The sequence below is a fragment of the Malaclemys terrapin genome, chromosome 15 (assembly GCF_027887155.1).
Source record: "Malaclemys terrapin pileata isolate rMalTer1 chromosome 15, rMalTer1.hap1, whole genome shotgun sequence".
In the NCBI taxonomy this organism is placed as follows: domain Eukaryota; kingdom Metazoa; phylum Chordata; order Testudines; family Emydidae; genus Malaclemys; species Malaclemys terrapin.
The window spans coordinates 12,353,426-12,378,220 of NC_071519.1; the positions used below are offsets into that span (position 1 = coordinate 12,353,426).

The 24,795-nt window shown below is 54.6% G+C and overlaps 1 long non-coding RNA gene and 2 other non-coding genes across 3 annotated transcripts; 2 read left to right on the plus strand and 1 right to left on the minus strand.

Annotated features, from left to right (window-relative positions):
* Window positions 1-3: 3 nt before the first annotated feature.
* LOC128823125 (uncharacterized) lies at window positions 4-3,684 on the minus strand. Its single transcript, XR_008441677.1, has 5 exons — window positions 3,020-3,684; window positions 2,123-2,249; window positions 1,545-1,969; window positions 1,031-1,184; window positions 4-479 (listed from the first exon to the last, which is right to left on the minus strand). It is a non-coding gene; the product is annotated as an uncharacterized LOC128823125 (long non-coding RNA).
* Window positions 3,685-20,632: 16,948 nt separating this feature from the next.
* On the plus strand, window positions 20,633-20,714 carry TRNAS-CGA (transfer RNA serine (anticodon CGA)). The gene has a single exon. It is a non-coding gene; the product is annotated as a tRNA-Ser (tRNA).
* Window positions 20,715-21,883: 1,169 nt separating this feature from the next.
* TRNAF-GAA (transfer RNA phenylalanine (anticodon GAA)) lies at window positions 21,884-21,956 on the plus strand. The gene has a single exon. It is a non-coding gene; the product is annotated as a tRNA-Phe (tRNA).
* The last annotated feature ends 2,839 nt before the right edge of the window (window positions 21,957-24,795 follow it).

A 24,795-nucleotide genomic window follows, 5' to 3' on the forward strand; every position in this document is an offset into this window, starting at 1 on the left:
GTGTGATAGTAAAGAGACCCCTTTTCAACCCTTCACCACAAGACAAAGCTGGCAGTATTTGTCATTAACTATTTATTTCTACTCTCCTGGCTCCAAAAATGCTTCTCCTCCCTACTGCCGCCAGCCGCCTTTGAGTTCTCCCTCTTCTCTCCCCCGCTCTGCTCACTTGATTGCAGCAGCTCAGCGGATGGTCCAGCTTTGCTCTTTCACTTCCATTCTTCTTCACTTCTTTGGGTGGCTGTATTTGCCATTGAGCAGGCTGATGGAAATACTCGAGTCCTCTGTCTAGGCACACAGGCCCAGCAGCTAAAGCAAAGCCCCACGGAGAGCAGTGGGAGATTAGCCTGGAGAGTCAGGAGTGGAGACTTGTCCCATGGGGACCCCAGGCACTGCAGTTGCTGCCACCTATATGGTGAATCCTCCAACCATCGCCAAAGGGATCTTCCACATTCTGAAAATGGGCCTCACAGGCTGACTGTCTAGGAGACCAGAAATCCTTTGTTAGAGCAGGAAAGTCTCTTCCCACAGCTCCCAGAGAGTCACAGTCAAACACCTGCGAGTCTCTAGGAGGTTCTCAAGCAGTTTCCTGCTCAGTCACTTGGCATCCACTAGCAATGGTCTCTGACAGTGGCATTGCAAAAGGGAGCTCAGCAGATGGTCCCTTCTATGGCTTCCTGAGTGGGAGGGAGGTTGGTCTTGTCATTTAAGGCCTCGCTGTCAGAGTCAGGGCTCCTGGGTTCTCTGACTTTGGAAGTGGGTGGAGTCTAGTGGTTGGAGCTGGACTGGTATCAGTCCCACGCTTCCTTCCTGCCTCTGTTAGTGACATTGTGTGACCTTGCAGCTAGTTGCTTTCTATCCCTTTGCCCCAGCGAACAGGGATAATACTGACCCACCTCAGAGGGGCTGGCAGGGGTCACCACTGTCATGACTCAAGTTGGAATGAGTTGTGCTCTTGGTAGTGAAGGGCCCAGATTCAGTCCCCATGGATGCCCAGGGTGTCTGTATTGTGGCCATGGTTTGACTCACCTACCTTTACAGGCTGTTTAGCCCAGTCCTGGCCAGGTGTGGTGCATCTGCTCCTGGCCCCCTCTGGCACACACCTCTATCACACACAAGAACATGGCCCACCAAGGGCAATCTATCAGCTCCCATCTGGTGTTCAGCTCCAAGATGGATGGTGAGCCCTAGCCAGACCATAGAAAGACAGGATGGTGTTCTTTGAAGGAAATTGCTAGAGCTTCAGCCTCTGCTCCTGCCTCCACCCACACGTTAAGGCCTTCAAAAGTGGTCCCTGACCCCAGGTAAACAAAGTAGCTGAGCTGAGGCCAGGGTGGGTGGAATTACTGCTGGGACTGATCCTGGGGGCAATACAAGCACTACCCCTCAGCCCTTGAAGAGCGGGCAACTAAGACTTTGGGAGCCAAGGTACTGGTATATCTTTCTGGAGAGCAGAAAAGGGCATTGGAGAAATTGTACAAAAGTCAATGTCACGGCTGGGTCAAGGGCAGCCAGACCTACTGGTCAGAGCCGAAGTCCACACTCACGTGACAGGAGTCAAGAGTCAGCTGGGTCAGGATACTGGAAGATCAGCAGCAAAAGACAAACTTGCGATCACCACCATGACTCAGATGTCAGGAAATCAAGCCAAGGGAGCGGCAGCAGAACCAGGCAGCACACGGTCCAGAACAGGGAGCAGTTGTGGTGTTCAGTCAGCGTCCTGTTCCTGCTGCTGTCTTAAGCAGGGCCAGGGGCCAATGAACTTTCCTGGGACTCCTCCAGTAGGACCTCAGGCGTGGGCCTGAACTTCATGGGTCCTAAGTAAGTAATTTTCAGCAGGCTTCCAGGTGGAGGGTTGGAGCTTGGCTGCTCCCATGAACCCTGCAGACCCTGGCTCACGACAGTGAGTAAGCTCTTCCCGCTCAAACCTCCTGCAGCAGGAAAACAGTCTCCAGGATCCTGGACACATCCTCTGAGAATAAAATGAGGATATCATGATGAGAAAGAGGTCCCTGTCCCCGGATCCCAGCCCTGGTACAGAGAAAGCTCCCAACCAGGATATGTAGCAGGAGCCCCCTGTTTGTTGCAAGAGCCCCAAGTGGCAGGACGACTGAACGGTTCTTACCTCCAGGAGGTGCATGGGATCTTCTATCTGAGCTTCAATGGGACCCATGTTGCTTGGTTTGACAGGATGAGATGACCTGTCCCCACTGCTCCCTGAGCTGGGCTGGCTGCAGGATCTGTGTGGGAGGCTGGGACAGAGTGTGAAAGACAGATGTGACAATCAGGGTTCTGTCACTTCAGGGGGAGAACAGAGGGTCTGAACCCCAAAGAATAAGCAATTGAATCAACTGTACAATCATAAGGTACATCATAAGGTCCTCTCATGGATTGGTAACTGGTTAAACTCTGCACTGACCACGGGTGGCCCAATGGCCCACCACACCCCCAACTTAGCAGCTCCAGTTACCAAGAGAGCAAGAACCAGAGGACTCCCTGCTCCTGGGAGAGAGGAGTAGGTTAAGGATCTACCTGGATGTGAGTATTGGCCTTCCCCATGCCCATGGGCTATACTCCATTCAGGGGAGTGCACAGGAACTGCGATTCCTATTCTGGATCTAGGGGCAGTTTCAGTTTGCTGGCAGGAGACTGTACATGGGACCTTGCAGTTGTGGTGTGACCCAGGCACTAACATGGGCATGGAAGTTTGAGGAACAGGGCAGAGGCCTGTATGGGGCAAGGAGGGCAGGGATTTGGGAAGCAAGAGCAGAGGATCAAACACTTTCTTGATGTGGGACAGGATGATCCCCATTTCAAAGATAGAGAAACCGAGGCACCAGGTGGGAGAGTGACCTGGCCAGGATCATATCCCACTCAATGTCAGGGCTGCAGTAGAATCTGTTCCCTGCTCTCACCACTAGACCCTGCTGTCCCTTCTGTAGCACCCCTCCAGCCATCCCACCTCTCTCCAATAGCAGGCTGTTTCCATAATGGAAGCAGGCTTGTAACAGAGTTCACTCACCAATAGGTGCCCCTTCCTGGCCAGGCCTGGGGTCACAGCTTTCCTGCTGGGCTAGCACCTCCGCCAAGAGTCGCTAGGGCACTCAGGCAGTTTTTTGCCTGGGAACTCAGCCCTTCAGCTAGGTGACTGTCTTTTAGTCCACTGCTTCCTGGGTCGCTCATCCCAAATGAAAAGTCCAAACGTGTCTTTAACCACGAGATCTTGCATGATCTAAAAAATAAAAAGGAGTCATATAAAAAATGGAAACTAGGACGGATTACAAAGGATGAATTTAGGCAAACAACACAGGAATGCAGGGGCAAGATTAGAAAGGCAAAGGCACAAAATGAGCTCAAACTAGCAATGGGAATAAAGGGAAACAAGACGACTTTTTATCAATACATTAGAAGCAAGAGGAAGACCAAAGGCAGGGTAGGCCCACTACTCAGTGAAAAGGGAGAAACAGTAACAGGAAACTTGGAAATGGCAGAGATGCTTAATGACTTCTTTGTTTCGGTCTTCACCGGGAAGTCTGAAGGAATGCCTAACATAGTGAATGCTAATGGGAAGGGGGTAGGTTTAGAAGATAAAATAAAAAAAGAACGAGTTAAAAATCACTTAGAAAAGTTAGATGCCTTCACGTCACTAGGGCCTGATGAAATGCATCCTAGAATTCTCAAGGAGCTAATATCTGAACCTCTAGCTATTATCTTTGGAAAATCATGGGAGACGGGAGAGATTCCAGAAGATTGGAAAAGGGCAAATATAGTGCCCATCTATAAAAAGGGAAATAAAAACAACCCAGGAAACTACAGACCAGTTAGTTTAACTTCTGTGCCAGGGAAGATAATGGAGCAAGTAATTAAGGAAATCCTCTGCAAACACTTGGAAGGTGGTAGGGAATAGCCAGCATGGATTTGTAAAGAACAAATCGTGTCAAACCAATCTGATAGCTTTCTTTGATAGGATAACGAGTCTTGTGGATAAGGGAGAAGCTGTGCATGTGGTATACCTAGACTTTAGTAAGGCATTTGACATGGTCTCGCATGATATTCTTATCAATAAACTAGGCAAATACAATTTAGATGGGGCTACTATAAGGTGGGTGCATAACTGGCTGGATAACCATACTCAGAGAGTTGTTGTTAATGGTTCCCAATCCTGCTGGCAAGGCATAACAAGTGAGGTTCCGCAGGGGTCTGTTTTGGGACCGGCTCTGTTCAATATCTTCATTAACGACTTAGATATTGGCACAGAAAGTACGCTTATTAAGTTTGCGGATGATACCAAACTGGGAGGGATTGCAACTGCTTTGGAGGACATGGTCATAATTCAAAATGATCTGGACAAATTGGAGAAATGGTCTGAGTTAAACAGGATGAAGTTTAACAAAGACAAATGCAAAGTGCTCCACTTAGGAAGGAAAAATCAGTTTCACACATACAGAATGGGAAGAGACTGTCTAGGAAGGAGTACAGCAGAAAGGGATCTAGGGGTTATAGTGGACCACAAGCTAAATATGAGTCAACAGTGTGATGCTGTTGCTAAAAAAGCAAACATGATTCTGGGATGCATTAACAGTTGTGTTGTGAGCAAGACACGCGAAGTCATTCTTCCGCTCTACTCTGCTCTGGTTAGGCCTCAGCTGGAGTATTGTGTCCAGTTCTGGGCACCGCATTTCAAGAAAGATGTGGAGAAATTGGAGAGAGTCCAGAGAAGAGCAACAAGAATGATTAAAGGTCTTGAGAACATGACCTATGAAGGAAGGCTGAAAGAACTGGGTTTGTTTAGTTTGGAAAAGAGAAGACTGAGAGGGACATGATAGCAGTTTTCAAGTATCTAAAAGGGTGTCATAAGGAGGAGGGAGAAAACTTGTTCACCTTAGCCTCTAAGGATAGAGCAAGAAGCAATGGGCTTAAACTGCAGCAAGGGAGGTCTAGGTTGGACATTAGGAAGAAGTTCCTAACTGTCAGGGTGGTTAAACAGTGGAATAAATTGCCTAGGGAGGTTGTGGAATCTCCATCTCTGGAGATATTTAAGAGTAGGTTAGATAAATGTCTATCAGGGATGTTCTAGACAGTATTTGGTCCTGCCATGCGGGCAGGGGACTGGACTCTCTGACCTCTCGAGGTCCCTTCCAGTTCTAGAATCTATGAAACAAGGTCCTCCGTCCCTTGAGGGCTTTTCCTCAGCCTGACTTTGGCTTGGCCTTGCCCTTGCTGGCCTTGGTAGCCCTTTCTCTGGCCTTGTACGTCCCCTTCCTTAGAGACCATGGGAGAACCAGTCCTACCCTGGATTCTAGGTTCTGCCCCAAGGCCGTGTACCGAACAGCTAGGCCTGCTCCTGTATCTTTGCTGCGGTTTTCCCTGGCTTTCCCCTCAGGTGGAGCTCACTCTAATCCATTGGGCCTAGCTCCAAGCTTTATTGCCCACAGGCCAAGTCCCCCTGTCATATACGCTCCTCCTTAGAAACTGGCCCACATGAGGGGCGAGTTCTATTCTTGTCCAAGCTTCATCCCTCGGCATCTCGTCACTGTCACCGGCTGCACCCACAGTGTCTCCAGCTCCACTGCCAGCTCGCTTCCCAGAATTAAGAGGCAATCCTCCTCTTCTGCAGTATCCCAACGCTCTTCCTGCAGCCGCTCAGTCTCGTTAACAGCTGCTTGCAGAGCCTGTTCTGAAGCCTTTAGCTTCTTCTGAAGCCTTTTTGCTACTGCTGCTGCATCCCCCAAAACCTTTTCCATCAGGGTTGGAGAGCCCACCATGGACTGCTCCACCCTCGTGTTTGTCCCTACTTCAGTCTGCTTCATCTCTGGGCCAACCATTTCGTCCTTCACCTCCCTGCAGCACCTGACAGGTGTGTTGCTGGAGGGTCTGCAAAGGCCATGGCCATCCCTGCCACCTCCACGTTGCCTGCCTCATGTGGGTTTGTGTCAGAGGACACCTTCTCCTTTCTTTCCAACTTCTTGGGGCCCTGGCCTCCAGGGCCATTGTAACCACTAGGTGGCCACCTAGGGCACCAAGATTTAGGGACACCAAAAAGTGGTGCCCCAATTTTTTTTCCCCCATTACAGTGGAGTCACATCTTACACGGGGGTTAGGTTCTAATGTCAGCGTGTAACAGGAAAATCGCGTATAGTGATAATCAAAGTACAGTACACACAGTGTACACTGTATACACTACACTCCCCTAATGGCACATGGACTGACCCCGCCGTCTGCGGCGGCAATTTGGCATGCTGCTTGGAGCGGCAAAACTGCCACCCCTTGCAGATTGCTGCCCCAAGCACCTGCTTGGAATGCTGGTGCCTGGTGCCGGCCCTGCCAGCAGTGGGCTGAGCAGGGCCGGTGGCCGGGACCCCAGCTGGCAGGAGCCAGCAGACAGAACTCCAGACCAGCAGTGGACTCAGCCTGCTGCCGGTCTGGGGTTCCGTCCGCCAGCTCCCCCGCCTGCCCTGCTCAGCCCGCTGCCAGCCGGAGTCCTGGCTGCCGACCCCGCTCAGTCCACTGATGGTCTAGGGTTCTGGCTGCCGGCCCCTTGCCAGCTGGGGTCTTGGCCGCTAGCCCCGCTCAGCCTCCTGCTGGCCTTGGTGAACAGAACCCCAAACCGTCAGCGGGCTGAGTGGGGCTGGCAGCCGGGACCCCAGATCGGTAGCGGGCTGAGCTGCTCAGCCCTCTGGGGGTTCCATTCACCGAGGCCGGGAGGAGGCTGAGCGGAGCTGGCGGTTGGGACCCCGGCTGGCAGCGGGCTGAGCAACTCAGCCTGCTGCCGGTCTGAGGTCCCGGCCACTGGCCCCGCTCAGCATGCTGACAGTCTAGGGTTCCGGCTGCAGGCCCCTTGCCAGCTGGAGTCCCAGCCGATGGTCCTGCTCAGCCTTCTGCCAGCTTATCCCTGTTTTTGTCGCTTTAAAGTTTTGCCTAGAAGGGAAATCGTCTGTGTTTTCTGAGTCTTCTGTTATTCTGTAAAGTACTTACCATCCTGATTTTACAGAGGTGATTCTTTTACCTTTTCTTTAATTAAAAAATTCTTTTAAGAACCCGATTGATTTTTCATTGTTCTTAAGAGCCAAGGGTTTGGGTCTGTGTTCACCTGTACCAATTGGTGAGGATATTATTCTCATGCCTCCCCAGGAAAGGGGGTGTAGGGACTTGGGGGGATATTTGGGGAAGGTGGGGCTCCAAGTGGCCCTCCCTGAATGTCTGTTTAAATCACTTGGTGGTGGCAGTGCTACTAAGGCAAGGAAGGAATTTGAGCCTTGGGGAAGTTTTTAACCTAAGCTGGTAAAAATAAGCTTAGGGGATCTTTCATGCAGGTCCCCACATCTGTCCCCTAAAATTCAGAGTGGGAATGGAACCCTGACCTGCGCGGACCTTAGAACCTAACCCCAATGTAAGATGTGACTCCACTGTATTCATTTTTGATAGTTTAGTGACGCTCCAGGGGGAGGAGAAGGGGGAGGGGAAGAGGGAGGGGCTGGCCTCTCCTTTTCCCTCTCAGTTAGGGCTCATTCTATAATCAGCTTGGCTAGGCCCCAGGCTGTGCAGCCCAGGGGAAAGCACCCTGTTACAGGCCTGCTCTGCCCACTCCGACTGTTCTTGGCCTGGGGTCCTTGCTCCCCATTTCAGACCTGGTTTCCAGAGGGGCTGAGGATACACAGGCCCCACTGCTGGGGCTGGAGTTTGCTTGTTCTGGTCTCTAAGGTGCCACAAGTATCCTGTTCTTTCTGGTGACTCTGACATTCAGAGGCTGCCAGGTGTGGTGAGGGAGCTGCAGAAACCCCACTGCTGCGGGAAGTGGAGCTGGAGACCAGAGATGCCAGGTGATCAAGACTACCCGATGTTCTCTTCATGCCCAACGGGCTGGAGTCTCCTGCCAGAAATGCTCTCAGGAGTCCAGGTTCGAGGATGTCTCTGGAGAGCCCCTTCCTAGGAACGAAACCAGGGTGTTACGATGATGGAGACATCTCTGTCCCAGAACTGGAAGCCAGGGACAGGTGAAGCTCCCAGACTGACTATTCATCGGGGATGCCATTTCTCCCCCAAGAGACCCACATGCCCCAAGGAGTAAGTGGCTCTTACCTCCATGAGGGACAGGGGTCTTCTATCTAAGCCTCTTTCAGAGCCAGCATTGCTTGCTTTGCTGGGACAAGTTTCTGTGAGTGCCAGGGGGTTCCATTTCCCCTTCCACTAGCTCCCTGTAGGGGTCCCTCGCTCTCCCGCTCAGAGGGAGGCCACTCCGGCTGGCCCAGTCTCGTCCTGACCAGAGTCTGCAGGGTAGCCGGGGGTCCACAATAGGGCTGGGCGATTGTGACCGGGTTGGGACTCACCACCATGGCGCTTCCTGCTGCTCGCTCCAGGAATTAGCTCCATGGGGAGCGCCCTCTGCTGGCAGTGTCCCGTCTGTTTCTTGTCCTCCATTGGCATCTGGACCCACATTACTCCCCGCTTGACAGTGTCCTTCTTCAGGCCACTGCCCCTCCAGCAGTGTCCACTAGTCCATCCTCACCCCCTTCCGGGGGTTGGGGGGTGCTAGCAACAGTCCTTGCACCTGCCTCAGTGGCCAACCACAACCCCCAAAGTCTAGCCCCTTGTCTCAAACACAGGTTGCAATTTGTCTCGGCCACCACATGGCCAGGTGCAGTACTACTCAGCTGTGCTCTGTCTGAGGTGCTGGTCTCTTGCTCTGAAGACAGACCATCCCACATGAGGGTCTGGGACAGACTGCCTGCTGTTCTTCTGGGCAGCCTTTATATAGAGCCTAGCCTAGCCCTGATTGGCTGGCTCTAATCTCTGCCCTGATTGGCTCTCAGTAGGCCCTTCCCTGATTGGCTGCCGGCCTGTGCAGCTACTCTGGCCTACTCAAGCACCCTCTCGCATGGGGGTGAGGCAGCCACCCCACCACAGGCATCAACTGTCACTACCAGGCTGCGGCCTGGGCTGCAGGGCCGGCTCCAGGCACCAGCGAGGTGGCATATTCTAAGGGGCAGCACATGCTAAGGGGCAGCAGTCTGTCCATTCGCGGCAGAGTCCGGGCAGGGTTTTTTTTTTTTTTTTTTTTTGCACTTCAGCAGTCTGAGCATTTTTTCCTGCTTCGGCAGTTCGGGTGGCGGCAGTCCAATCCTATTTTTTTTTCTCCATTTTTCCCCTTCGGCAGTTTGGGCGGCAAAAATGGTAGAGCCGGCCCTGCTGGGCTCAAGTGGTCAGCCCCACAAACAACCAGACTTCAAGGGTGGGCCCTGGCCTGGGTGGAATCCTGGCAGCCAGTGAGCAAACAGTCTTGACAAGGCTGACTCTAGCCTGGGTGGGGCCCTGGTGGTCAGCCAACAAACAGCCCTCGAGGCGAGTGATAAGGGAGTTCCTGTCCTGGGCTAGAGCCTCCTTGCACCGTGTAAGGGGTCAGCCACCTGGGGTGGGGTGGCAGGGGGTATGGGCCCACCCTACTCCACTGTGTCCCAGCCCAGGGCCCTGGCAGGGGCAGGATTGGCTGCCCCTGCGTCGGCGGGGATCCAGCCACAACACGCCGACTGAGCTGCGCCGGGCTCTGCAGCCAACTGCTCCGGAGCTGCCCCTGGGCTACTTCCTGCCTCCCGGGGTTTGGCCCTGTGGCCTCCAGGCCTCTTCTGGCTCCTCGGGGTAAACTGCAGCGGGTACTCTGGGCCAGTCCTCGTCCACGCCTGGGGATTGGGAACAGCCAGGCGCGGGTTCGTCTCGGGGCCTCTGGAGAACAGGCCAAGTGTCCTCCCCTATTGCAGGCTCCCCCCAACCGTGCTACAGGGCCAGCCTTTTATAGTTCCGGTGAGGGGGGGCGATACAGGGGGCGAGATAGGCTCCACCCTCCAAGGGGCGTGTAGGGGGTCCCTCGCTCTCCCGCTCAGATGGAGGCCACTCAGTCTCAACAGAGTCTACCAGAGGCTCCAGTGGCCAGCCAACAAACAGTCCTACAGGCGTGGGGGATGGGGCGATATAGTCTCCGCCCTCCAAGGGGCATATGGGGGCCCCTCGCTCTCCTGCTCAGAGGGAGGCCACTCAGTCTCACTACACTCCCCATTTACAGGGAGCGGGAGTTGCTGGTGGCCCCGGTGGCAGAACCCCTGCAGCGCCTCAGGCACTTTGCGCAAGTGCCGGATGATGTAAAGTTGTTCCATCACATTGGCTGTGACGTCCTCCTGCTGCAAGAGAACGAGGACCTGTCAGAGACTCAGACGCCCCCGTGGAATCAGGGGGAATTAAGGGCACCTGGAACAAGCAGCATTTCCACCCAGCACTCGCCCACCTCTGAGGGATGGAGTCCCCTCCTGACCCCCAGAATGGAGTCTTGTTGTCCTTTCTAGTGACCTCCAGTGCCAAACCCCCTGCTTGTAGGGGGAACGCCTGCCACCTCCCCCCAGTGCCCCTGACAGCTGTTCCACCTCCAATCCACAGCTCAAGTTTTCAGACCCTCCTCCTCCACTCCCACCCAGGTTGGGCAGGGAGGGGACTCGGGCAGGAGGGATTCTGGCAGCAGTGAAGTGGGGAGGTTGAGACCTTTCCCCAAGTCATCCCAGCCACTAATGCTGAAGCCGCAGGATGGCAGCCCTGGTGAATGGGGCATATCAGCAGCCCCTGCTGACTGAATCCTCCCATTCTCTCTAGAGCAGGTCCAGCCCTGCCGGCAGCAGGACCAGCTTCCCCTGCCCATGTGCTTCAGAAGTGCCTGGTCAGTCGCCATCACCCGTTAGTCCTTGGCCTCCCAGGCTGCCAGTGACGGGAACAACTCTGGGGGGTGGCTCGAGTGACAGGAGAGGCTCGCAGAGGGCACGTAGAGGACTCTGCTGCCCTTCCCAAGAACAGAAGTCCGTGCTGAGGCAATGCTTGTCATTCATTAAACTTGCTAACGAGCTGGGCTGGAGCTGCTCCGGGAACAAGCTGGCTCCCTCCTGCTCATGGAGGTGAATTCATCTCCCTTCCCAGGAGCACCTGCTCTCACTCTCATTCCCCACCGGTCGCCTTGCTGCCAGGCCGGCGAATGGCCAGAGGATGGGAATGAGGCCTGGGCCCCGCCCCAGTCTCCTGAGTCTAATGCAGCTGCTCACCTTGTCCCCCATCAGCTGCTGGGCTTGCCCCAGGAGGGAGTAAGTGAGGAGCAGCCCAGCCTGGCTGACATGCAGCAGGGGGTCGTGCATGGCCAGCACTGCCGTCCGCAGGAAGAATCTTCTCTGCCCCGATGAGAAGAATTTGCCAAAGACCTGAAACCAACCGGATGTGAGGCTTCAGCAGATTGCCCAGGACCAGGCTCCAAATCCTGGACTAGAATGGCAACTCGTCGAGTGGCTCCAGGAGGCAGCCACCTGCCCTGCAGAGCTATGCCATGCCCTGGCAGAGTGTCCTTACCTCCCCGACCCTGGCTGTGTTTTTGTACCCCAGGAGCCTGCTGTCCTGGTGCCAGTCACACACCCACAGGTCTTCGGCTTCATGGATGGTCAGGTCTGGGAAAGAGAGAGAGACACACACATTTGTCATTCTGGCTGCAGTGCTTGTGTCCTTCCAATCCCATTGGTGGCTGCACAGTGGGCAGGGTCCTCGCGGCCCAACAGAATTGCGGAGGTGGTGGAGAACACAGAAAGAGAGAGAGAGAGACTCATCCTCCATCCGGGGTCACTCTGAGAGAAATTGGCTGGGGTCCCAGTCTCACTCGTCTAGCGGGTGCCATTACACCTCTGGTGCAGCAGGAGCTGGTAGAGCCGGTAAACTCCCCCCTGGACTGTCGGCTGATGTCCTGGTCTGGGTCACTGATGGACAGAGCCAGCTGTGCCACGTGGTGGCCCATCCTGGGGAATTCGGCTGAGTTCTAATGGAAGGGAGAGGGAGAGGGGACTCCATCAGCATTTTCCTGTCAGCATTTTCCTGTCCCGGCCTGGGCCAGGACTCTCCTTCCCCTCAGCCCCTCTGCAGGAGATGCTAGAGGATAGGAGCTAGGGCTGGATCCTTAGTTATCTCTGCCTGCAAGGGAGCCTGGAGCACAGGGATGCGGGCAGGGCCCTCCATGAGAATTTGCTTCCCCAGCTGCTCCAGGATGACAGGAAGGCAAGAACCTGGAGCATGGTCTCCTTACAAGCGAGAGTCGCCACTTAACCAGGACAAGAAGAACTTGACTCAAGCCAGGCTCATTCTCTGCTTTGACTCTGCCTCCCCAAGAGGAACACTCCTAACCCACAGCCCCTGCAGCAGCAGCTCCTACAGCCCATTGGAGCCAGCCCCCCTACGCCTGGAGTCAGGAAGCTGGGCTCAGAGGCCACTTACGTTGAAGTCAGAGAGGGAGATGATGGTCATGAGCAGGGCCGTGCTGCTCCTGATGGCCCTGGCTCTCTCTTGCGACACCCTGGACACGGTCCAGTAGTTAATGTGCTGTGGGGAAAGGAGGCAGTGCAGGATTGATGGGCGGGTGCATGTGTTGTGCTAATGAGCCCCTCCCCATCCCCAGGGGGCTGAGACATTGAATGTGGTGGGGGGAGGGAATATCAGATTCATTGATCACAGAGCTTTAGAAGGGGATTGTTGCCCCCAGGATGATGCTTGTATCCTGCAGGTCACAACTTGTCATTATCTCTCTAGATTGGGACAATGTTCGGTGTCGGGGCTGGTCCCATCCTCCATGAACTCCTGATTCCTGAACAGCTCCCCAGGAAAGAGACAGACCCTTCCCCGCTCCCTGGCTCTCAAGTCCTTGGTTGGGTGAAGGGACTGAGTGTGAGCACAATCCCCCAGGAATCTTGGGGCCCATCAGAGACCAGGGCTGATTCTCTAGGGCTCTCCTGTTTCTCTAGGAACGAGCCTGTGACTCTCCTCTGAGGACCATCTTCTGGATCTCCCAGGAGGGGTTCAGACTCTCACTCCCCAAGACAGCCAGGGGCCACATGGTTAGTGCTCGACACAAGCAGGCAGAGCTCTGGCTTGAACTCCCAGCTCCTTCCTCTGTCCTTCAAGGAGGAAGGGGCTGACACTGTATTGCACTGACTGCCCTGACCAAGGACGGCCACTAGGGGCCCAGCTAGGAGGACAGACTGGAGAATGGATCTAAGTGTTAAGGTAAAATTGCCCCCACTCCTCTCATCGGGCTCACCTCCAAGATGTAGTGAAGCTTGCTGGTGTCTGGGGACTTTGCCAGCAGGTTCCCCAGCATGGCATCCAGGAGGTCTGGCATGACCCTATGCAGATCCTGCCAAGCAAGGGAGAGCCATGGGTCAGACTTAGGGAAACTGGGGCTACACCTGCCACAGGATGGGACGAGAGGTCTCTGGGAAGCACTGGTGAGACACCAAACACGTATCCTGGCCTCTCTCATTCACATCTCACTGCAGGCAATTAGCAAGGATTCGGGCAGGATGACAGCTGGCTCCTAAATCCATGATTTAGCTGATCTACCTGGACTTGGTTGGTGTCCGTCTGCGTGCCCAGGGTGAAGAGGGCATGCAGGGCAGCTCGGAGGAGGAGGGTTTCCAGTTCCGGCTCCAGGGCAGGTGTAATGGTGCTGGCAAGAGAGAGGAGCCGGTATTAGACGGTGCAGTGCGGGGGTGGGACTAGCACCAACACCGACATGAAACTGCAGGGAAATAGGCAGAGGCTGGCGAGAATGGAAACGGAGGCACTGAGCCAGGGAATGATAAGGCCAAGGTTTCCCAGACCAACAGTGGCAGGGCAGGAATGGTGCCTGTTCCCTGGACCCTGCTGCCCCTCCTGTTTCTGATCCTGGGAGTCAGCCTCTCCCCAAAGCCATTGCAATGTGACTGGAGTGAAAAGAACAGAGCAGCCAGGAGAGGGAGTGACCCTTCCTGCCACCTCTGCCAGAGGAGCCCCCCTTGGGAGGTGACCTGGGAGTGGGAGGGGCAGTGACTCCCAGCCATGGGCCTGAGCAGCACCGGGGTTAGGGGAACCGGGCGGGAGGGTCTCGGTACCTGAGGTCGGCCACAGCAATGAGGGAGTTGGCCAGGATGGCGCCGGGTGGAGAGTCATGAGGAAGCTCCTCAATGAGCTCCTGTGAGACCCAAAGGAGACAAAGGAGCGTGTGAGATTCGGGCCTCACTGACCTCCCCAAGAAGGAGATTACACAGCCAGTAGGATCCCCGCAGCTGCCTCCCGCTCCTGCGATTCCTGCCCACTAGTTCTCCTGTCTCTTCTTCCCAATCTTCAGCCCCAGCAATCCCTGCCCTCAGCTGCCCCTCCAGCACCAGCCATCCCCCAACCATCGGCCCGGGGAGACCCCTGCCCCTCCCATGTCTCTGTCCACCCTCCAGCTGCCGGGCGCTATGTCTCACTCACCACAATCCTCTCCGCCACAGCCACCTTGCAGCAGTGCGGCTCCAGTGTGTCCTGCCCTGTCTGCTGGGCAGCGAGACACGCGGGAACATGAGCTGCTGGGCCTCGTCCTGCACCCACCAGGAGTGGGGTGAGGGGAGAGAGAGTCAGTTAGCCAGGGACCTCCCTGCGCCAGCCACACCAGCTGCAGGACTTAGGCCTGAATGGAGGATAGGGGGGACCCGACTATTGTCCAAATCACCCACCACTCCTACACAAGCAGGGTCAGGAACTGGGACAGTGCCTTGGGGGGGAGGAGACCCCTGCCGGTGTGTGACAAACACCCCCATCTTGGGGGTCCCAGATCATGGAGGAGAAAGGTCCCCATTAGGGCCAAGACCCTCTGCAGGGGGTCGGGATGCCGGGAAGGAGCAGGACAATCTCGGTTCCAGCACAGCTGGGGAACGTTTGTACCTTTTCTCGGCCATGGAGCTGCTCTCGGATGTTTTTGAAAGCAGCCTCCTCTGTTACCACGTCTACCCATTCCTCCTCCTCCTCCTCGGAATCCCTGGCGGACCCTGCACCAGGGAGAGAAGGGGACAGGGTGACTCCTACTGCCACTCGGGGGAAGGACAGGGGCAGGGTGGGACAATGTGCCCCCTTTCCACCTCTGGGACATAGGGCAGATCGGGCCCCACACTCCCCCCTCTCAGTGATGTCGTCAGCCCCCAACTCCTTCAGGAGCCCATAGCAAAGAGACCCCCCCACACACTGTCCTGGACTCCCTGGGAGGTGCCTCCCCCCCATCCGCCGCCCAATGGAGCACCAAGGACCAAAGTGGCAGCATCTAGTGTCAGTGGGGTTCATCTGGCTCAGGCCAGACAGCTCGGCTGGAAACCCATAGCCCTGCTCGAGGGCCTGGGCCCAGGGTGTTCACAGCCCCCTCCTCACCCCTCCCTGAGCCCAGCCTGGCTCCTCACCTTGAACAAAGCAGAAGCGTCCGTCAGCCAAGCTGCTGTCCGAGTTGCAGGCGCTGCTGCTGTCGGATGGGGAGTGGGCTGAGCTGCTGGGGCTGGCAGAGGGATCCTCCACCTCCTGTCCTGGGTCCTCACTGACCGGGCAGGGCGATATCCCCTGTTGGAAATCGGGGCTGGGCTCCTGGGGCCGCTGCTGCCCACACAACAACAAGCCCCAGAGCCACCCTGCCCGGTTCCGCCCCTGTGCTGGGTCCTGCCTGCCCAGCCGCAGCCTGGCCCAGCTCCATTTTGGCCTGGCTGGTGCCTCTCCCACATCAGCACCTGCGCCGGGAGCGGGTTTTCTCCGCCAGAAGGCTGGGCACTTCCACCTCCTGGCCCGGCCGGGAGCTCCTTCCCCGCCAGCGGGGACAGAGGGGCCGCTCCGCTCCTGGGGAAGATGGCAGCTGCTTCCCTCAGGCTCTGGGGCCACCTGCAGAGCCTTCTTCCTGAACATCTTCAGGAGCCTGGCCATCCTGGAACCCTGTGGGGAGCAGGCATGAGTCTGGGGTCAAGGCAGCCTCTGACTAACCAGCCTGTTTGGTCCCTCCCCATCCCTGCCCCAGCCTGAGCAGCTCCTCCTCCCCCCACAGGGGTACAGGGAGGGCAAGCTACCCCCACTGGCAGGAGTTCATTGCATGATCTGCTCCCCCTCAACGCTCTCCCTCGTCATCCCTGGGGCTGCAAGAACCGGGGAGTCTCGTCCTTTTCGATCACTGGGGTCAGTCACAAAGACCATTGGTCACTTTGGACAAGCAGCTCCCTCCTGCCACCCCAGGCCACACTCACACCTCTCCCCTCAGCCCCCGCCCAGGCTAGAGAAGGAACAGAACCCAGGAGTCCGGACTTCTCCTGGGAAACCATTCCCCACTTCAAAGTCCCTAGGCAGAGCAAGGCTAGGGCCCCTTTGGTTCCCATTGATTTCCATGCTCGGCAGCTCACCGGGTCTGGCCCAGCTCAGAGACTCTCAGCCTGGGGAACAGTCTCCCACAAGGGAAGGGCTGGGAGCCCCCTTGCTGGGACCTTGCCAAACACACTGGAGACGGCTCTGGAGAAGCCCCTCCCCGGTCTGAGAGCATGGGGCTCCTGGGGGTGGTTTGCAAATCCAATCTCCTTTGGGAGAGATTCTCTCCCCCTCTTTCTGCCTCTCCCCAGACAGACAGGGGACGCCACCGAGGAGCACTTGCTCTGGTGATGGAGCAAGGGATGGAGTCTGTTCAGGGTCATCCCTTGCCCTTCTCCTCACTCCCCAAGCCCAAGGCAGACTGGAGAGGTGGTGGTGACCTGAGGAGTTACCCTGCCCAGCAAGCAGGCAGGGTGATGACACGGGGCGATCGGCTGGCTGTGAAAACAAGAGTCTGTCTTATTGCCAAGGGACGGAGAAACTCGGCCAGCAGCAGGGGGTTCAGGACACCGCCCTAGTGCGGGGGTGACAGCGCGTCCGGGATCCCGACATCCCAGCACTTTACACATCTTCCTGGAGCCTCCCGACCCCCTTGAGCTGTCGGGACTGCGACCCCAACCCCACTGATGAGAACCAGGCCTGGAGAGGGGAAGCTACTGGCTCAGATTCACTCCAAGTGTCAGAAGTATGGATGGGACCCAGCAGGCCTTCTTTCCAGGCCCCTTCGCTAACCACTGCTGCACACTCCCTCCCACAGCTGGCAATTACAAGCAGGCCCTCATGTCCGCCTCCCCTGCCTTTGAGAGGGAGTGTGGTCCGCTGGAGTGACTGGACCAGGGGATTGGGAGTCAGGACTCCTGAGTTCCATTGCTGGGTAATTATTCAGCAAGTATTTTAAGAGAACTGGAAAGCTAGAGAGAATCATGAACTGCTCAGAGACCATTAATGCAGAGAAGCAGCAAAATTCATCAAACATGTGACTGGTTATGACTTATTTACTTGGTCTTAAAAGAGAACAAGGACCTGAGTCTCCTCCCTGTCAATAACCCCCTGCTTAGCCAATCAGGGTAGACACTGAGGACAGGAGCTGAAGGTTCTCACCAGAGAGCCCAAAGGGTGGCCCAGATCACTGGTGGGGATCATTGCCCGAGCACTATTTCAGCCCCACATTTTTGGGTGGACCTCCCACAGTGGGAGCTGCAGAGCACTCCCCCGTGACACAAAAACACACCCCTCCTGGTGATGGGAGGGGAACAGGAGAAAGGACAAAAGAAGCAAGAGAAGAAGAGAAAGGAGGGAGGGATGGAGGAAAAGGTGAAACAAAAAGGACAAACCCTAATGTCCCCAGTGATTCTAAGGGACAAAATCCCAGGTGCGGAATAAAATTCTGACTCCTTAAGCTCGTGTTTTCCACGCCTAGAATTCAACTGTCACTAGATGGATCAGACTGAACAGGTTTCAAACCTCGAGGAGGCTCTTACCTTCTACACAGGGACGTCTGTTTTCTAGTAAAATCAATCAAAGGGAAGGAGAAAACTCAAAGAGGTTCCTCCTGGCGCTCAGGTACGTGAACCGGAATATTCTCTCAGTCCTTAAAGAGAGACCTCGAGAAGGAGACTTGCTGAAGCAAAGCCACAGGAGTCTCTGAGGTTTCCCTGGCCCCTCGTCCCTGTCCTGCCTGGCTGATGTCAGCATCTCTCTGTGAGGTCAGCACCTTTGACCAATAGTCTGAGGTCCTGCAAAAGGCCTTTGTGATGTCACTGCCACACCCCTCCCTTGCTGTGCTAATGTCCTGCCTCTGGCCAGGCACTTTGGAGGTTTGAGCTAATCCCAGTGGATCACCCCATTCAAGGAGTGTTCATTCTAGGAAGCAAGCCGGCTAGACATTAAAACCTCACACGCTGCTCCCAATGCTACACTCAGTTTTTCAGAAATTAGTAGACTTGATGGCCAGAAGAGACCATTAGAGCATCTAATCTGACCCCCTGCATGTCACAGGCCTTCTGTATGACACAATAGCTACTTTTGGGGCAAACCCATTCCAGAAAGGCATCTAGTCTCCATTAAATGACATCAGGAGATGGAGAACCCACCACTTTCCTTGGTAGCTTGTTCCTGTGGTGAATCAGCCTCTCTGTTGAATATTTGTGCCTTATTTGTAATATGAATTTGTCTCTTTTCACCTTCCAGCCATTGGGTCTTGTTCTGCCTTTCTCTGCTCAATTAAAGAGCCCTTTAATACCCAGTCTTTTCTCTCCATTCCGGTACTTCAACACTTCTATGAAGTCACCTTTCAATCTTCTTTTGATAAGCTAAACAGGTTGAGTTCTTTCAATCGCTCACTAGAAGGAATTTTTCTTCAGCCCTCAGAAGATTTGGTGGCTCTTTGCTGCCCCAGCTCCAATTTCACAACATCTTTTTCAAAGGAAGACACCAAAACTGGAAGCAATATTCCAATATCAGTCTCACTGATACCGTGTCACCTGCTGTGATGTTATTGACATAATCTGTAACTGTATAGATCACCACTGTGACCATTGTGTTATATTTGCAGCCAATATTGTATAAAGCTTGTCGTGGAAGGGGTCTATGGAGAGGTTCTGATTGGCTGATTATAATTATGCTATCTGTATATGTGTATCAGTTTTGTAGTTGACGTTATGAATATTGGCTCTATACTTTCTGTATTTCAAAGTTGTGCTATGCTTCCGGGGAACACCCCAGACAAGTTGGTGTTAGCTCTGCCTAGCCTGCTTGATGGCCCATTAAGGACCATGAGCTATACAATCCACCCATTGAGAAAAGGCAGATACACCTTGTGACTCAGCAAGATATGCAGAGACCTGCCTCTGGAGAGAACTCTAAGGTTTTTCTATGCCACGTGCTGGATAGAGTGTCCTTGGGACAAAGAAAGCAAAGACCACATGGCAAGAGACTATATAATGCTGATGCTTCATCTCCATCTTGTCTTCAATCCTGCTTCATACATCTGGAGAGACTTTCCTACAAACTGAAGCTCTATACAAAGGACTGAATGACCCATCCCAGCTGTGGATATGACCCATCAGAGCTGAGGGGAAGACGACAGGTGCTGAGGAGCACAGGATTCGGACAGAGCCATCCGTTAGGAGAGGAACTATTACCAGGGATTCTCTATGTCCTAGTAAGGAGGAGAGGATGGAAGATGATAATGTACAGGTAGGATCTGATGAGAAACAGTGAAATGAAAAAGAGTCTCATTCAATTACATCACGGAATAACAGACAGCTAATAAGGGACAAATTTTATAAGTGCTTAAATACAAATGCTAAACGTCTAAACACTAAGCCAGGTGAATTTGAGTGCCTGGTATTAAAGGAAGATATTGATATAATAGACATCACAGAAACTTGGTGGAATGATGAGAATCAAGAGGACACAGTAATACTAGGGTGAGTAGGGACAGCTTGGGGGTGGTGGGGGAGTCATGTCCTTCTGTTAAGCCTGGGATGGGGGAGCTGCCATCCTATTGCTCTCCATCCCACCCTTAGTATTTTATACTACCCAGTCCATCTCCCACCACCCCCCCACACAATCCCCTGCTTTGTCAGCAGGAAGCTGTAGGTCACGTGCTGGGGGTGACAGTGGGGTTTGAGCTGGGGCAGCAGCAGCAGGGGAGCATGTGGAGGGGGCGGGGGATTCACATGGTAAAAATGAACCTGCCAAACCTCTCCCTCTGCTGGAGCAAAAGCCTCATTTATCTCCTCAACTCCCCTCCCTGAAAATCTCCACCCCTCCCCCAGCGCTGAGACACCCCCTCACTCCCATGGAGATTTGTAATTGTTCTAACTCTTCCTTGGCCTTGTCCAAACAGTTTCCCCAGATAAATTATCCAGGACATTTAAAATGAGAAAAACAAACCAAACCAAACGAAAACCAGGGAAACCCCCACCCCACACAGTTTGAGACTGAATTTTTCTACTGAAATTTGGAGACAATAAAACTCATCCCTCTGTTGGCCAGAAACCAAAGCTAGACCTCCCCCGCTGTAGCTGTGACTTCTGCTACCAAACCGCCAATGCGCTAACTCCTCTTGGGAGACATTTTTCTGCAGAATACTGCGGCTATTCCAGTTATTGACTCTAGGAAACATTTTCCTTAGTCTGGTTCCGTGTGTCACTGGTTTCTGTAGCAAAGGTCAGTCCCTGGCCCTGTGGTCCAGACATCCTCATTCACATCAAGCTTCCAGTTCAAAATCATTTCCCATTCCTGCTCCGTGGGAGGGGAGACTTTTCAAAGCGCTCTCAGTGCGACTGCACATGGTTAAGCAAAGAGAACAAACCCCAAATCCCCCCTGTGCTTTGGGAGCCAGGTTTGCTGTGTGAATTCTGGATTTCAGATGATTTCAAGCTTGGGCATTGTGATTATTTACCAGTTTCTCTGGCACTGGGGCATTATTGTGCTCACAGCTGTGATGGCCGAGTGGTTAAGGCGTTGGAGTCGAAATCCAATAGGGTTCCCCTGCGCAGGTTCAAATCCTGCTCACAGCGAGGCCTGTGTTTTAGCCAGTCTTTAACCTGGGCAATTCCTCTGTACAAACCCCTGAAACACTCTCAGTTCTGCCAGTGATCAGCTGTTCAGTGGTGTGCATGAGGCACTGGAAGAGGAGCGGAATGGGGCAGGACCTGAAGAGACAGGACAGGGGTGGGAGCTTGGGGGAAGGGGTGAGTGGGGGCAGAGCCTGGGGTGGAAAGTTGGGGATCTGTCCTGGGCCCTGCACCCCCTAGGGATGGCCCCGAGGGGAAGCAGTGACTATTACACTGACAATAAAACAGACCAGCATTGCGGGGGAGACTGCAGGAGATCAGGACTCACCAGGTCTCTTCTCTCCACCAAGGTGAGCCAGACACTGCTCTCCCCTGGCTCTCATTCTAGCGGCTGGATAAGGAGCGATTTCCCCACAGGAAGTGCATTGAGTGCCCCTGTGGTGCTGGGGGGGGGGGGGCTAGAGCTGCTGCTGGCTGTGGGGGCTGGCAGGGGGGTTGATGTCTGCACAGACTCTCAGCTGCCAAGCCGGAGGGGGCACTTGGAACCGTACCAGACTGGCTCAGTGAAGGCGGGAGGTGGACAGACCAATACAGACGCTCTCCAGGGGCAGCATCCGCCCAGGCAGCCAGGCAATGAGCATTTCCCACAGCCTGGAGCAGACGGGGGAGGCGGCAGCTGCTGTTCCAGCTCCTCGGGGACAGGCCCTGTCAGCCAACAGACACTTCTTACTCACCGCAGCTAAGGGCATCGGGTTCCTCTGGTGGGAGTGTGGAGCAGTCGTTCCTTTTCCTGTTCGCACTCCTCTGCGGTGTGAAAATCGGGGAGGGGAGGGAGAAGCCCCACTTCCCTCCCTAAATGACGCCCAGTGGGGGAAGCCAGGACAACAGGGGTGGCGGCAAGTGGTGGTCAGACTCTGGCCACCAGGGTCTAGTTTAGATCAGGGTCCAGCTCAACTGCCTCCCCACGCCACTGGCCCCCAGTCCCCTTCTGCCACCAGGTCAACCCGGGAGCTAAGGCAGGAACGGGGCGAGGAAGCAAGTCAAGCTGAGCAAGGCAGGCAAAAGCGAGTCTTGTCTTCCTGTGCCGCTCCCAATGACATCCGTTTTGTGTGCCACGGCTGCCAAAACATCCCGGACAGAGAAGCAGCAGGCCAAAAAGGCCCCATGCAGCTGCTGAAGTAGCTCAGTTGGGAGAGCGTTAGACTGAAGATCTAAAGGTCCCTGGTTCAATCCCAGGCTTCAACAGCCCTTTCTTCCTTCTCTGTGCAGGAGTGGCTTGTTCTCTGGGAGCGCAGCCGACCCTTTAGCTGAGGCAAGTCCCTCATTTTGAGCTCCCCAGCAGGACAACAGAGCGTCAGCTATCGCTCATAGTTGGCCCACCTGACCTTTAACAATGAGCGACCGGAGCTGTCTTTCCCACAGGATTTATTGCTCAAGCCAATATGGCGGGAAGAGAGTGAGGGAGCGTGGCCCTCGGAGAGGTGCCAGAGGACGCGGGGACTGGGGACGAAAGCTCCTGTGCACAGCTGAGCAAGGGCAGTACTGGGGAAGGGACATCTGTTAAAGTGGCCAGGTGGAGTGGGGCAGGAATTCGGGGGCCCAGGAGGAGGCGCTTGATGTTCAGTGCCTTGGAGCAGCTGGACTTGGACATGGTGGGCGTTCAGGAAATGCACATTACTGACCTTAGGGCAGATGGATGGGCAGAGGGCGATTGGAGGAAGGACCCGTCTTTTTGGACCTCCAGGCCAGGGAAGAACGATGGGGTTGGACTTTTGTTCTTCACATTCGTGGTGCGAGTACAGAGGTGGTGGAGCTTCGACCAGGGAGGACATTAATGGTGGACTTTGTGCTCTGTGGCACTGGTTACCACTATATTAGTGTTTATGGTCCCCAGTTAAGGCATGAAAGGAAAGATCAATGGAAGGAACTGGCTCCCTTCCTCTGGAGCACACGCTGTTTGATATTGGGGGGGGGATTTTAATTGTGTCAGCCGGCCTGAGGACCACTGGTCCCGTTTTCCAACCGCCAGAGGAAACGTTTTTACAATGAGCACTACCTGGCGCAGCTCTGTAGCGAGGCTGTCTTAGAGGACGTGTTTGTCCGTAGTGGAACCAGTGGAGGGCGGGCGGTAGCCTCCTATTCCTCTGACCCGAGCTCACACCAGCTGCAGATGGGGTACACCTTTCTGTGGGGACGGGCCAGGAGTCGCATTGACCGGATTTACGTGAAGGAGAGCACGTCGACAGCCCAGTGCAGGGTGGTGCCAATGGACACTTCGGATCACGCAGCTCTCACCGTGTGCTCAATGTGGGCAATTCCCTGACCCACGGCAGAGGATATTGGAAGCTGAACATCCGGAGTTTGCAAGATAAAGGGGCGGGGCAGCGAGGCCTGGTGCTGTTGGCAGAACGGGAAAGTATCAGAGGGTTCTATGGCAACCAGGGGTTGATGGGAGTCGGGAGGGAGGAGTTGGCGGCTTTGTTCCGGCGGTCGGGCAAACACCACAACATTAAAGAAACCAACGGTGCCAAGTCCTGCAGCATCGCCTGTGGGATTTCCACAAGAGCATCCAGGCAGGGGAGCCAGTCAGCGTGTGACTGTACGACTGGATCAAGCGACAGCTGGCCGAGTTCCGGGCGATGAGGCTACAGCTGGCCGATTTGAGCAGGACCACCGAGTGAAGGGAGGAGCCGCCTCTCCTGACATTTTTGCACCCTGCAGGGAACAGAGACAAATCAGGGGGATGCGGGGACTCAGGGCAGGACCCGCGGATCTGGTAGAGCAGGACTATAGTCCCTGGAGGAGGAGAGAGAGTCCTGCGAGAGGAAGCTGCTGGTGGGAAGCAATAAGTGCAGAGTGCAAGTCAGCCAGCTGAGAGTCACAGGGGTCCAAAAACGGAAACAGCAGCAGGTCCCGTGGTGTAATGTGCAGCACTCAGGACTTTGAATCTGGAATCTGAGTTCAAATCTCAGTGGGACCTCCTAGGGCTATGTTGGTTTGCTGCAAAGCCCTGGAGCTCAATGTGCTTGGTTTCCCTGTATCTGGAGGCCCCAGAGTGAGGTTTTTTCCCTCCTGCTGGGTGACTGACCCACTGGAGATAGGTCTTTGGTCCAGCTGGTTCAATGGGCTGACCCATTGGTTGGGGTCCTAGAACTTAACAGTCTGGCTAGAGATTCCTGCGGGTTGACCTGATGGTTGTGTTTCTCGCTGCTTCACCTGATACCCACAAGTTTGGTCCTTGTACCTGCAGCTGCCACCCTCTTCCTCTTGCCCACACGGCGTTTGAAGAAAGCAGTGCCAGGGTCAGGCTTCATAGTCAGGGCTAGGCAGGAGGGAGGAAGAGTCCCAGGCTGGAGCCCAGCACACCTTTCCTCCTCTGGGCACCTAGAGCAGAGGCGGATGGTGCTGACAGCTGCAAGGGAAGGCTTAAAAGCCACAGAGCAACCGAGGGAGGTGTGACGATGCGGTTCTGGCGGGACCCAACTGAGAGTGCCAGTTCAGGACAAATCGCTTAAAATAGGGCAGTTACAGCCCTAGGCTGGGGGTTTCCACCTCTAAGACAAACCAAACCAGCCAGACAAAGAGGACTTTGGTCCCACCCCACTGGCTAACCACAAGTCACACAAGCAATTCCCTTAGACACTCCAGTTTCCCAGTATCACCACCAGTGCCACTCATTATGGGGACAAATGGTTATGAAAACCAATACCCCATTAAAAGAAAAAAGGTTCTCCCGATCCCAAAGGACCAAGCCCAGACCCAGGTCAATATACAAATCAGATCTTACCCACAAATCACGCTGTTGCCAATCCTTTAGAATCTAAAATCTAAAGGTTTATTCATAAAAGGGAAAAGCTATAGATGAGACTTAGAATTGGTTAAATGGAATCAATTACACACAGTAATGGCAAAGTTCTTGGTTCAGGCTTGTAGCAGTGAATAAACTGCAGAATCAAATCAAGTCTTTGGAACATCCCCAGCTGGGATGGGTCATTCAGTCCTTTGTTCAGAGCTTCAGTTTGTAGCAAAGTCCCTCCAGAGGTATGAAGCAGGATTGAAGACAAGATGGAGATCAGGCATCAGC